At 26.9% G+C, this 15834-nt stretch overlaps 1 pseudogene across 1 annotated transcript; it reads left to right on the top strand.

Moving 5' to 3' along the window:
• Positions 1-204: 204 nt before the first annotated feature.
• Positions 205-15449, top strand: LOC145970927 (aminopeptidase N-like; annotated as a pseudogene). Its single transcript, XR_014438678.1, has 12 exons — positions 205-323; positions 1489-1984; positions 2102-2566; positions 3633-3816; positions 5194-5344; positions 6677-6758; positions 8693-9054; positions 9511-9791; positions 10783-10959; positions 11127-11471; positions 11556-11625; positions 13759-15449. The product of XR_014438678.1 is annotated as an aminopeptidase N-like (transcript).
• The last annotated feature ends 385 nt before the right edge of the window (positions 15450-15834 follow it).

The raw sequence follows: 15834 nt of genomic DNA, 5'->3' as shown, positions 1-15834 counted from the left end.
CGATCGATGAAAATAAGGTATTCGTTTGTTATGTATAATCAAGGATATTTACATGACACATATGTATGTACACAGTGAGCATGAGAACGCGGCTCTCTCAAACTCACACAATCAGAAGACCACACACATTGATGCCGAAACGAAAACACGAAAACGCTGCGCAGAGCGTTTCGCGTTTTCGTTTCGGCATCAATGTATGTACATATCTTAGATACTTTATTACAGGTAATCGATAGCTCCGTCAGTTTATAATAGTCTGTTGAAGCGGTAAGATCGCTATTGAATCTTTTGGATTTAAACTTATGTCTGGTTCAACAAGTACGGTAAGACTTTATACCTACATAAACTACTGATATATCTCCTTTTTTTTGAATGTACGCATACAAAAATATGTTAAATAACGGGCACCTATTTTGTTTCTAAAAAGCGACATTTCTCTTCAATTTTCAAAAGACATATTTCTATATTCAAATTATTATTTTTATCTTCTGTAAATAATGTAGCTAATAAGAAAATAGAGGTATATTATAATAATATCATTTAATTACACACACACATATTTGGATATGTAAAAAATATTTAAATCTAAGCCAAGTATTTTTTAATATTATTATATGTATGTTTAATTCTACAGCATAGCTGTAAAATTATTTCAAATATATTTAATATTATCTGTACTTTGTTTTTAAAACTTTTTTTAAATAAATGCCTAGAATTAATGTTCTTTTCCAACATTACATAAATAGAATATCTTAAATTAAATATATAACGAATGCGAATGAGGAACAAGCAGTAGATTAATATTTCGTTCGAAAAAATGCGTATGCCATAACACATATTAATATCGTTACTTTTAGCTTTATTTTTTCACATTTGATTTGAATTGTTATATCAGTTAAGTTTCAAATAAATTTGTACATGTTTATTGTTCGTCGCTTTTAATACATCTTTCACTTAAGGTCAGGAGGGACATATAAACTTTGAAAATAACATAATAGTATAGCTGTTGAGAATATATATTCCTTTATTTCTCATACATTTTGCTTCTATAAATTTATGTAAAGAAGAGATCAAGATTTTTAAAACTTGTTATATATATACATATAAAATTCCACAATATGAAATACACAGAAATATGTAATTGCACTAGAAGAAATCTTAAAGATGAAACTGAACTTAAGACAAATAAATAAAAATTATATTTACCTTGGTATATTTACTTTGTTTGTTCTTTACGGAATTTAATATGTTCTATATTCCAATATTCATTTTCAAGAAAAATATCTAATATAACGTTTCAATAAGTTTTTACAGTTGTTTTTATTAATGATTTTTTTCTCATTTATTAAAAAACTGTATTGTTTTAATCTTTCTTTAAATTAATCGTATTTCCTTATAAAAATTAGTGTAAGTTCTCTTTTCAAACAACAATCGATTAAATTTACTCTTTTTAAATACCTTGTTTCTAATAAAGAAAGATTTTTATAGATATCCGAGTGAAATTTAATATGACATTTTTAAAACTATTATTAAGTAGTAATCTAATATACATTGCTACAATGGCAATAGCGATTACTATTGATAAGACATCAGAAAGCGCACGGAGCAGTGCATTAATCGACAAATTATCAAATTATATACTGCTGTTACATTATAACGTAAAGTTAGAATTGAACGACTAATACCTCATTGGCGAATACATAATTACTATTTATATTATACATGCAACACAACAAATAAGTTTCCATATGGATCCAATCTGTACAAATGAGAATATGAGATTGGAATTAAAGCCGTTATATAACAGTAAAATGGATTATAAAAAAATATCAACAGATCATATTGCTAAAAATATTGTCGCGCTCAAGTTCGAGAATGTCTTGTTAACTGGAATATACAATCTAAATATAAGTGTTGAAATTCCAATTAATATCGTAAGAAACTTTCTCGGAACTTCATATATAAACGGTGATGGAAATAAAGAGTAAGTAGAAGAATATACTGCAATATCAAAATCAAATTATATATTTATCAATTCTATGCTTACAAATCTATGTCTAAAATTAACCATTATTTAAATTATATCGTTAAAATTTTGCAGGTGGTTAATCACAGCAGGTATCCATACAAGGAAACCTCAAATGTTCCCATTTTGGAATAAGCCAGAATTAAAAACTACTTTTAATATTTCCATAATACATCATAGAAAATACACAGTTTTGTCGAATATACCAAAACAAGAATCTGAACTGATATTGAATGATACGAAGACATATTATGAGAATGTTTTGATTTCTATGGATAATATAGTATTTGTGGTGTTCGAATTTCATCGTATCAACTTAACTGATACTATTAGCATGTGGTGCAAATCGCAAATGATACCACATGTAAATTTTGCGCTACGTGTTATTAAAAATGTTACTATGTATTTGGAAAATTATTGGCAAAATTCGGAGGGATTCTTTAAGTGGACCCTTGTTTCATCTGAAAGAAAAGTGGATCATGTCATAATTCCGAATTTACAAGATGAAGCCAAAGAGATTTTGGGATTTGTATTTCACAGGTAACATATATAATTTAAAAAAAATATATATATATATATATGTATAATATATATATATACAGGGTAGGCCATTTTAATGTACGCACTGAAATATCTCAAAATCCATAAGTTTAAGACAAAAATGTTTCAGACAAAAGTTGTATGGTTTCGAGGGAGCCATAAGAGGGTACCATTGGTTTGACCTTAAAGAGTCACCTGAAGGTCACGTGAAGGTCACCTCCAACTTTTTAAATAGGACATCCTATATACTTTTACATATTCTTGTAGCTTATCTCGAGAGCTTTCCAAAACATTATAATTAAATATTTTTTCATTAAGTACTTTTCGAGTTATGAGGCTTGAAATAATTTCTTAATTTTACATAAACCGTAAAATATCTTGTAAAATATTCATTTTTCGATTATCTTACCTTAATACTTTTATGCACAAAATAATGAGAGGAATTAATTGGTGTAAAGAAAACACATAGTTATTTTTAAGAAAAAATATGTAATTGTTAATTGCAAATTACATATTTTTTCTTAAAAATAACTATGTGTTTTCTTTACATGAATTGATTCCTCTCATTATTTTGTACATAAAAGTATTAAGGTAAGATAATCGAAAAATGAATATTTTCCAAGATATTTTACGGTTTATGTAAAATTAAGAAATGATTTCAAGCCTTATAACTCGAAAAGCACTTGAGGGAAAAATATTTTATTATAGTGTTTTGGAAAGCCCTCGAGATAAGCTACAAGAATATGCAATAAAAAATTGGGGTTTCCATTTACAGAATTCAAGGTGACCTTTAGGTGACAACACTCTTCAAGGTCATACTGATATCGCCATATAATGCGTTACTTGAAACCTTACAACTTTTGTTTGAAATATTTTTGTCTGCCGCGCTCAGTTTTTGAGATATTCGGCTGAGACGGGTGGTCTGCGACACCCTGTATATTCTGTTTAATAAGTTAATGTATTTAAAAAACACATAATGTATATAAAAAATTATATTATTTTCCGAAATTTGTCATACATTTATATAGCATACATATTAATAATAAAAACATATAATGATTTTTAGAGAAGCAGACATCATGTACAATGAAGAAATGGATCCGTCCGAACGCAAAATGATAATTGCACCCTTAATAGCACGTAAGATGATACAAAAATATATTGGCAACCTACTAGATCCATCTTATTGGTTTCAACTATGGTTAAATGAAGGCTTTATTATATTTCAACAAGTATATATTATCGATGAGGTAATCGTATCTCTTAATTCTATTTAAATATGCAGTCAAAATAATTAATAATACAACAACATAGTGTTGCATCCTCGCCATCACCCGGTATTGTGCTCGATGTCAGCTGACGGGCCGATCGATATCATCGATCGGCCCGCTTAGACAGAAGAACATCGCGGTGGAGATTTAAAATAAGAAATAATAACAGTTGAGATTGAGACTGGAATTTAGAATGTTTGTGCGCGTTGATTAATGTATTATTATGTAATTGTGTATTCTTGTATATCGTTTTAGTGTTGTGCATAAAGTTATTTTTGTTCTTAAGAAAGTGTCCATTTAATGCGTGTGCGCGAGTGTAAGAGAATTACGGATGCGAGGGAGAGAACGCAGCATTTATAAATATATAAAAAATTGTTAAATATTTGTGTAAATTTTTTGATATTTTTTAAATTGAAAACTATGCTAACTCGAGTCATATAATTACTCCAGTCTTTTAAATTCCTATAAATCCATTTAGAGAAAAATAAGAATATAACATGTACTTTAAAATTAATATTATTAACCCAAATTTAAATTTCACAACAAAATAAGAGCCAGACGCGAATGATAGTGCGCGTCACACATCCGGCTGAAACATGGCATTAATAGTAATAGATTAGAAATAGATATTAATAATAATTAATAATAGAAAAATTAATTATTATTAATATCTATTACTAATAGGAATAATAATTACAGATTACATTAATATTAATTATTAGTAATAGATATTTGTAGGCAAAATTAGAAGTGTCGTGATGTGGAGTCTGAATAGCTTAGTGACAAGAACAGTCGTCCGGAAGCGAAAGACTCGATTCTCGATCCAGCGACTTTACCCCATCATTTTTCTCGCCGACACTTTTTCAGGGGGAGTAAAAAGAGATTTATTAAAAATCTCAACTTGAGATTTAATTATACATTTATTGTTAGTATATAGACCAAGAAAAATTTGTGCTCCGTATAAAATTAATCATCAGTTTCATCGAAAAAATTTTCGATGAATCTAACGCACTATTATATGTATCCGCTCTTATTTGATACGAAATTCAAATTTATGTTATTCGTATTGTGTTACACATACACAGCCTTTTAATCCTTAATTGTTAAAATTATTAAGAAAACGCTTTTTACCTACAAACGTTGACAAAATCTTATAAAAATATTTTCTATGTAATTATAACATTTAATTTTTTTAAAATATGACACACATTAAATATAGAAACATACTTTACTATAGTTTCAAACTTTATAATAAAATATTACAATCATATTGAGCAGGGATTGATTATGATTGTTTATATATGTGTCGACAGCTTTTTGTTCTCAATTAATTTTATACTCGAATTCTATTTTTAGATTGTGCCAGATTTCCGGATGATGGATTTGTTTACAGTTCAATTTCAACATGAATTACTCGATCTCAATACTTACATCGATATAAACTCTGTTATAGGATGTGATAACTATCCTGAAAATTATATATACAGTTTTCTTTCCCATATCAAAGGTATGTATATATATCACATTGTGTAAATGAATAAAAGCTATAATTAGCAAATATCAATATCACAAAAGAATCAGAAAAATTAGTTATATATAAATTTATTTGTAATTCGCAGTTTATTTGTTATTATTTTATTATAATATTTCATTACAAATTAATTCTTGCTATGACAGTAAGAAAGAAATCAGAAACATAAGACTAATTTCTGTATATTGTTTTTAATTTTTACAACTGCAAAAAATGAAAAGACATGAGTATCAATTTTTATACGGATGTAATTTATTAAATTTAAATATATTTCATTATAAATAGATTTATTCTTTGATAGACACATTCAAACAATTGTAAGTACTACATTTCAGAAACTAGACATTACTTTTCGAATATGTAAATAGTTCAAATGTAAGTTAATATCAATACTATTAAATTGTTTTATTATGATAGTTATTATATGATAGTTTGTCCTTGAAGTTTACTTTATATTTAGCTCAATGCATAGCTTTCTTATTAGAATAGTAATAGCATTTTGATTGATGAAAATGTATTCAACATCGTTACTTGTCATGCCTAAGTGCATATATTGAGTGAATTGAACAGGAGACTTTCTTTTCGATCTCACATTTTTATATAAAGTTATAAATGGTTGGCTGCTCTGATATCTTAATGTTACTCAATTTGTAGATACTAGGAAGGCATCTCAAAAGAACTTGCTTTTTCATGTGAATCAAAGAAATCTGTATGGTAGATATATGTCTATTAATTTTTTGTTTGTCAGCAAACAGATATTTAGATAGAATTAATATTTTTATTTAACCAGCGAATTCTCTTTAAGAAGGCGCTGATTCGATATCTTAGTTAGATTCTATAAACAAAATTATTACACTTATAATCATACTTTCTTTTATGTCTGTTTTTATCTTCGTTATTTTAATTTTTCTTCTTATTTTAATTTTTAATCTTGTATTGTTGTCTTATATGTATTGTTATATGTATTTATCTCTCTTCTTTCTTATACCTTTTACTTTTTTTAATGTAATGCTATTATGTAATTATATTAATATAATTACTATTGTGACTAAATGGAATTTCCCCTATAACATTTATCAAATTTATTTAATCATTTACTTTCTATCTGCTAATTATTATATTTCTTGTTTGGTTTCTTTGGGGTATATTTAACATTTTCTTCATTTTTTGTTACATAGATTTAAATACACAAACATTGTTATTTAGTTTTAATTTTAGATTTATTTAGGAACTTATGAACAACGCTCGCGCACGATAGAAGCATTTTAAATATATTATAAATCATTTTCCTTATTTGTATCATTATAGGTTCCATCATATGGCGCATGTTAGAACGAATATTGTCGCCTAATATATTTTCAAAAGGTATCAACATATATTTGAGCATTCAGTGAGTATAATATATTGTAATATAATAATATATATACATCGTAGCAAAAGAGAAAATCGAATATATGATAAGTTTGACAATATGTTTTCTTTCCTCTATTGTTTAAAAAAGATACATATTTGAAAAGTCTCAGATTTATGCTGTTATTTGTATTTATGAATATTTCTCGAGTGAATTTCAACTTGAGTTTTTCTTAAGAAATAAGATAAAATGTGATCATTTCTAAATTCCAAACAATATTAACCCTTTGTACTCGGAGTCATCTCGCGAGTTACCTACCAACAATCACTAACAAAGTCTTTATGTCTTCTGAAAGGGAACATCCAAGTGATTTGCTAGACTTACTATTTTTTCTCAGAAGGGACATCCGAGTGCTAAAGATTAATTCAAATTATATAATATTTCAAGAACCAAATAACATATAAATATACGTAGAATACAAAATTTTAATCTTTGTAATGTCAAAATTATAAAACCATTATTTATTTAACTAAGACGGATTCCATCATTAATAAAATTATAGATGTCAAATTACAAAAAAGTATACACAAGCAGACACACACACACACACACACACACACACACACACATACACACACCCAGTAAACAAAATGTTAAGAGATTGGCAGCAGATTCGATCAGAATCACACTATAGCTATCTGTGTTCGCATTAAGCTTCTGTTCTAGCAACAGGGTCTGTAAAACGTAATCTGATAACAGATTGTCGGCAGAAACCAAGCAGGATCTGCGCAATGCGATATGATGTCAGATTGTGCAGAGAATCTGCGCACGCGCAATCTGATGGCAAACTGTCTGACAGAAGAAACCGAACAAGATTCGCGCTTACTTATATTAATGTTATATAAATGCAACAAAATTGATTATTACAAGTGCTAAATAACAGATTATCTGCGAGTTACCGGTTAATTACAATTTTCTTCTGACATATAATGTAATGACATATAATGTAATATAATGACATATAATGTAATATATGTTATATCGTAGTTGTATCTCTCATAGCGAAGAACTAATTCAATTTAATTAAATTAATAATAAAATAAATGATAAAAGTAAATTTAATTTAATTTAAATTTAATTTTGATTTATAAAACTGGAAATATTTATTTAGAATTAAATTCTTTTTTACGCTTCAAATAGGCATAATGAATAATTTTCCATTTATCTTATTGATTCCAATCAGTTTAATATTCTAAAATTCATCTACTTCTATCAAAAATTAAAGTGAAATAGTTACTATATTTTTGATCTTTTATTAATCGCGACTTTATATATATTTTTGACAGAAATTTGATTGCAAGAAAGTACATACATTACATAGCGGTAAGCGAAGGAACTATTGAATCATGCAAACCTTGTTCCGCTTCTGCTGTCAATTTGCTATCAGAGATTGTGTGTGCAAATACTGCTGGTTTCTACCGGCAATCTGACATCAAATTGCATCGCGCAGGTCCTATTCGATTTCTGCTGCCAATCTGCTATGATAATCCTGTGCTAATCCTGCTCGGTTTTTGCTAGTATCCTTCTGTCTGCTATCAAATTATCTCAGCAGATTTTATAACATTTCTATAAACATTGTGCTATCACTGTCTGATATAACAGATTTTGCATACAATTTGTGGTCTTTCTGCCGACAATAGTTTGTAGCAGGCATTTGGCAAAATCTGTTAGAAGAGATTTGGCTGACGGGTATATATTAAGTTATGTACATATATAAAAATTATTATATATATGTATTAAAATTATAAAATATATATTAAAATTTAAAAATTTCTCTATATCTCCTTTTGAGCTTTACATTATATAACATTAAAATACATAAATAAGTTATGTAAATTGCGATTTTCCTTTTTGTGATGCTGATCAAATATACATAGTATTCAACATTATTGTCATAATGTTAAATCTTATAGATATACTGAGATGGGAAGAACTTCCGATAGTTTATGGAAGGCTATCCAAAATGTCATAGATGAATTAGATTCCGAGTATCAGTTTAATGTAAGAAGCACGGTAGATTCATGGTCCATGCAGAGATGTTTTCCCGTATTGAATGTGATGTGAAATTATTTAAACAATGTTACAACTATATCGGTAATATTTCGCAACAAGTTGGATAAAAAACAATATTACATACCCGTGACTTATACTACGGAATCGAAGCCTAATTTTACCATAACTTGGTCAAATATTCGATGGTTAACATCTTCCAATTCAAAAATTGAATTCTTTCTTGAGAAAGATCAGTGGATAATTTTAAATTTACAACAAGCTGGTAAAAATTGAATGATAAACTTATATTTTTATTATCTATTTATATTGTGTGTATTATTTCAATATTATAATTGAATAAATCAAAACTAATTTAAAGAGAATTTGTTGCAAATTATAGTTTACCAAAATTATTGAAATTTGTGATTTTATTCAAAAATAATAAAGAAACATATCAAATCTAGTATATATGAATATATATGTGTGTATATATATATATATATATATATATATATATATATATACTTTATCAATTGTAATATAGTTGAAATTTTTATTTCTTATTTATAATATGCGTTTTTTGATACTTTTAAGCAACAAAAATAGAAAATACACAAATCTCTAAAAATACAATAATGTTTTTTTTTAGATATTTTTAACATTTCGTAATATGTATTTAATCAATATAAATCAATTAAATGTTTATAATAATCGACAAAAGCAATTCGTTTTATAACAGGATACTACCGCGTTAAATATGACACCAAGAATTGGCTAAAAATTGCGCGATACTTAACATCTGAAAAATATAGAAACATACATGTTCTCAATCGGGCGCAAATCATCGATGACGCATTCTATTTTGCGATAAAGAAAAGACTTAAATTCTCTTTATTTTGGAAACTCGCTATATATTTGCAAAAAGAAAAAGATTATATAGCATGGTATCCTATGATCAAAGCTTTTGAATTTATTTTTTCGAATATTTTCGCATTCTCAAAATTTTACTCTCAATTCCAGGTAAATATAATAATAAATTTTATGAAGAAATTCTCTAGTAAGCTAATACAATATATAATACATACATATCATGATTTCATATATCATACATCATAAAATAATTCTTTAAATATTAAATTCTCTTTAAAAATTAGAGTAGAGGATGGAAAAAATGAACTTAATTATATAGTTTCTTCTTCGTCAAAACTCAAAAATTTAATTTCAAAAGATGTTTATATAACTTTAAATTTAATAACTACATTTTATAGATTTTGGACGTTTCGTATTCTTATTTTTCTCTAATACTAATTGTAGATTTTATATTATACATGATATAATTTATATTTAATTTTAGAAAATTATGGAACACAATAACAATTATTTTCGTCATACTAATTTTCTTCCTGAATAAAATATTTGCGGCAATATTAAAATCTTTATAAAATATTTTGTAGAAATTAACTTGTACTTTTAATTTTATTACATTGTATACAGCAGATATTAAGCCATTTGTAAACGTCTGTTTTATAAAAAAATGAAAATTTACAAATTTGCAATTTTTAATATTTGTATGTGATAGGCATCATTTAAATTAAAACAATTAAAAAAAGAAGATTATATAGCAAATTTATCGATTGACACATCAATGAGATATGTATATAGAGCGATACATACATATATATATATATATATATATATATATATATATATATTTATATATATTGTATACATATTTTATATCATCCAAATACATCCATTATTAATATATATATATATATATATATATATATATATATATATATTAATAATGCATGTATTTGGATGATATAAAATATGTATACAATTATTCAAATAAATGATCGGTAAATTTGAAAATCGTAGTAATTTATGCTATAAAATTTCATATACTTATTAAAATAAAATTGTCTAGTAAAAATACACTTGTATGCATTAACCATTCTTGTAAATGTGAAAGAATTAAATAAAAAATGCTACCTTTATCAAATTTTAGAAAATGAAAAAGCCGCTTAATGTAACGTGGAATTTGTTCGATGAAGATACCAATGATGATCATGTTAATTGTTTAAGACAAGAACTCGCAAAATGGAAATGTATCATAAATGATACGTCGTGCACAACATGGGCCAATCATCAATTACAAATGGCATTTGAAAAATCCCGAAATAAAGTAATTATTTTATAATACTTGATTCTTTATTGAGATATATTTTATATTGTGCATATATGTTTGAGAAATTAATTATCATGTTTATGTTCATTATTTATGTAATACTAGAGCATTTAACACAATTTTATTAAAAGATTCTTACTTCTCTTCTGGATTGTCTTCCATAGACTTTCGCCTGGATGGAAGAGGTGGACATATTGTAATGGTTTGAAAACGGCAGATCGTGGTACATGGGATAAAGTTTTTAATAAAAGCAGAGAAGAAGTTGATCATACAATTTTAGAATGTCTTGCTTACATTGAAAGTTCTGAAATCATAATCAATTATTTAAAGTTAAAATTACCAGCTAATTTTGGATTTTTTTGGCATAATTCACTTTATTATCAATCCAATTCGATAGAGCGAACTGAAACTTTAATCGCTAATATTTTTCTTTCTACACTTACCAGAAATACTAAGCATATGCTTGAAGACATATTAAATAATTTCAAAAAAATTATATATCATTATAGGTAAAAATATTGTTTCATAAAAATATATAAATATGAATTATTATTGTTCGTATTAATTATAATTGTACTGTTTTGTCCTTATAGGCACGTCAATAAAATTACAGCATTAGCTGTCATAATTAACAATGTGTATTCTAAAGAACAGTTGGACAAGGTACTTTTAATTAATTAAAGTTACATATTTATTTGTTAAATTTGTAATTATGCGCACACATTACGGACGATCGCACCGATTTCAATGACCTTGACATATGTTGTCCTGAGTAAGTATCAAAAGGTTTTAAGTGTCGCTCATTGTTTATTAAAATGTTATAAACACAAAGAAAGTTCTACAAATATTATACTTATAATTTTCGGACACCGTGTATGTTTTACAAAATGAATCCACCAGATTCATTTATTTATATGTAGTAAATATATGACTCTGGCGGATTCATTTTGTAAAACGTACACGGTGTCCGAAAATTATAAATATAAAATTTATAATAGTATAAATTTATATTTACTAAATATGAAACGTGTGGGCGGGGGAGGGGTCTGTCCTTCCCCTACACTGCATCCTAAAAAAAACTTCTATTTTGTACAATACAAAAACACGATGCAATTTGAGGGTTATATAAGGAATTTCAAAACCCAATTTTAATTGTAAATAAAAAATAGGTTTTGGTTCGATTATATCTTCCAGAAGTGGTGTCCCCCGCAGGGACGGAGGGGGGACGGAACTTACTGTGTTCATGCATATACTTTGCAAGACGAAGCGAAGTTTATTCTACATTTAATCATAGCCTTCGCTTCGTCTTGCAAAGTACATGCATGGACACAGTGATTTCCGACCCCCTTCCCCTATGGGTTCACTCTACTTCCGGAAGGTATAACCTGAACCAAACCTATTTTTTATTTACAACTAAAATTTGATTCGGGTTATGTTGGATATTCTTCCTTGAACGTACATGTCGCAAAATTATGTTCTATTCATTAAACTTTTTTGTTAATAACTTTTTATTGAGCAATGAGCGACTCTTAAAATCTTTTGATACTCAGAACAGTGACCTTACTATGTATGTCAATGTCATTGAAATCGGTGAAATCATCTATAAGTGCACCGTGAAATTTTTGTTTGTGAATTTATTTTTTATTTTACATGTGTATACGTGTTTCAAGATTGATACAAACTTTTATGATAGAGATTAAAATTGAGCATCTTTAGATAATAAACTTATGTTCACTAATTCATAATTTCAACGCGATCCAAAAATAATACTTTCATACAATCTAGCGCTTTGATAGAGATGTTAGATCTTTGATAGAATCATTGACAGAATCAGAAACATTGTCCAACATTGCCGTCCATGTAACAATATATTAACTCATTTTCAGCAACTGTTGTAATATTTTTTGAAATAAAACAAAACAATTAAAATATAAATATGATAAAAAACATCTCTCTTGCACTATCTTTGCCGCTTAGCCAACGTGCAGGAGGAAAAGCTTCGCGAGCTAGTCCATAGCTTTAGTATACATCTACAACACAGTAGCGTTGAGTAGGTTGTCTTCATCAAAGTTCTAGACTGCAAATATCATTTATTTGTTATCGCGTTGAAACTGAATGAATTTGCAAACATAAGTTTATTGTCAAAAAATATTCAATTTTAGCTCTTATATCTAGCATAAAAGCTGGTAACAGAGATCATGAAACACTTTGTGTATATATATATATATATATATATTTATATGTAATATATTTATATATAAATATATATGTATATATAATCTTCTCCGAGTATAAAAGTATATTATTCTATAAAGAGTATACAGGGTGTCAGGCAATTTTTGACCTTCACGAAGTAAGAAGGTAGATTGGCTCAAATTAAGAAGGAAGGTACTATACTATTTTGCGATATTCGCAATAATTAACGAAAATTAGGAGCGATGAGTGTGTAAGCGCGTGGCGAAGGCTCCTCCCCTCCCCAATCGCCGCTTCGCCGCGCGCCGCCATTATGTTACAGTCAGACCGCCTTCGCCGTCGTGTGCTTCTAGCCACGCGCATTGGCCGATCTTCTTTAATTAATTTTTCGTTAATTATTGCGAATATCGCAAAATAGTATAGTACCTTTCTTCTTAATTTGAGCCAATCTACCTTCTTACTTCGTAAAGGTAAAAAATTGCCTGACACCCTGCATATTTTATTCTATGTATAATTCTGTTAATAATGAGGTTCTGATTACATAATAATGCTACAATTACGAAATCATTTATAGATGACAACTGTTAAAATAATTTTTTTTAGATAAAAGAATTCACTAAAAAAGAGATTGAAGGACCAGTTCTTTCCGATTTTGAACGCAAGATAAAAACACGCTGGTCGCAGATTGAAAGACAGACAAAATATCTTCAATCTGTATTCCTCGGTTAAAAATATAAAAATCTATAACGCGTCCAACTGTTTAAAAATCGAAAACAGCACAAATGTTTGAGACAAGATATATAAATTGACATACGTAATTAATCAATTAATAATTACTTTTATATATTATTGTCAATAATTTGTTTAATTGTTTTTAATTAACTTTGTGAGTAATTTTATATTGTAATTTTTACATTATACATTGGCTTTCTTTGTAATGCAGATTTAATATTTATAGATATAGTTAATTAAATTTACGTAATACTTATTATATATACAAGTACATATGTATACACTTATAATACTAATTAATTACTTTTAAATAGACAACTTTTTACTTACACACATATTAAAATTCAACTCTATGTATTTGTGTATGTAATTTGTATCAAGCGTATTAATTAAATATATCAAGTATGTATTAAACTTAAAATATAGACGAAAAATAGACGAAATATAAAACTTAATATTTTTATATATGTCATTATTAATATTTACTATACTTATTAATTTTTTTTTAATTTAATTCAAGAATAATTAATAGACAAATAATTATGCTTTGTAATTTTTAAATGGGGTTCTTGCTAATCTTTGTACAATACGAAATTATTTAACATTACATAAAAAGTTCAATTAAATATGTTACTGATACTGCATCCATTGTATATTTTTCATTAATCGACTATAACAATAACACTTATTCGACAGTAACAAATTCAAAATTGTTTGATTCTTTATAAATAATGAAGATTGCGGTAAAGTTTGAAAAAGAAAATGTTTTTCTATCTTTAAATCTATAAATTTTAATCTTCAATTAAAATGAATCAAATAGAAACATTTATGATGAATATTCTTTATATCTTTGAAATAAGAAAATTAATAAAAAGTGAATAAATGAAAATTAAGGTTTCTTTCATTTTTTTCTTTGTCATAAAGAAACACTGCCAAACAAGTACAACGTCAAAACATTTTAACAGGCCTGTTTTTTGCTCATAAAATTTAAATAAAAAAATGACATAAAATAGAATTAATTTTTTCACACACATTAAAAGCAATTAAATTTATTCTATACATCAAACAAAGACGCTCATTATCTTGTTTTGTAATTCGTTTATCACTTGTAATCGTCATAATAAAGAAATATATAATCAGATGACTTTGTAATCTGCGGTTGAACATTTCGGAATTAGAGAAATGGTATCGCTGTAGAGTATCATAGCGGAAGAAATATTGTTTTAGAAATTGATGAATATGTCGATGTATTTTAAATATTTTAATCATAATATAATAAAATTCTGATTGTCACTCATTTTTCGAATATGAAACATTTTTCGATGCAAGAAACGTTAACGTATGATCTCAACATGAATTATATTTATAAATGTTCTTGGATGTATACATTTGATAAACTGAAATGCGGGCAAACTTTATTCGACGATACCATATATCTCGTTTTACGATATATTTCGTGTTTTTCGGTTTTCATTATATATTCCTCGCATTTTTAATCCGCTATTTTGAGAATTCGTAGTACATATTTTAGAACCATAACTAGACAGAAAAAGAACAACGATATTTACAAATGAAAATGACAAATACTATTTTTATTAAAAATTTGTTAACTAAATTGATTTCGTCTTTGACATTTTGTTCTGAATGAAAACTATAAATAAAAACGAGATACAAAAATTATAAAAATTATACATATATATATATTTATTTTTTTTTTTATTTCTCGATATCGATGAAAATAAGATATTCGTTTGTTATGTATAATCAAGGATATTTACATGACACATATGTATGTACACAGTAAGCATGAGAACGCGGCTCTCTCAAACTCACACAATCAAAAGACCACACACATATGCTGCGCAGAGCGTTTCGCGTCAGTTTATAATAGTCTTTTAAAGCGGTAAGATCGCTATTGAATCTTTATACGTTTGGATTTAAACTTAT

This window comes from Camponotus vicinus, unplaced genomic scaffold (genome assembly GCF_025532165.1).
Source record: "Camponotus vicinus isolate PSW18456_S1 unplaced genomic scaffold, iyCamVici1.0 SCAF_4, whole genome shotgun sequence".
Lineage (NCBI taxonomy): Eukaryota > Metazoa > Arthropoda > Insecta > Hymenoptera > Formicidae > Camponotus > Camponotus vicinus.
The sequence above is the reverse complement of the archived record's forward strand: the minus strand, read 5'-3'. Positions and strand labels throughout refer to the sequence as shown.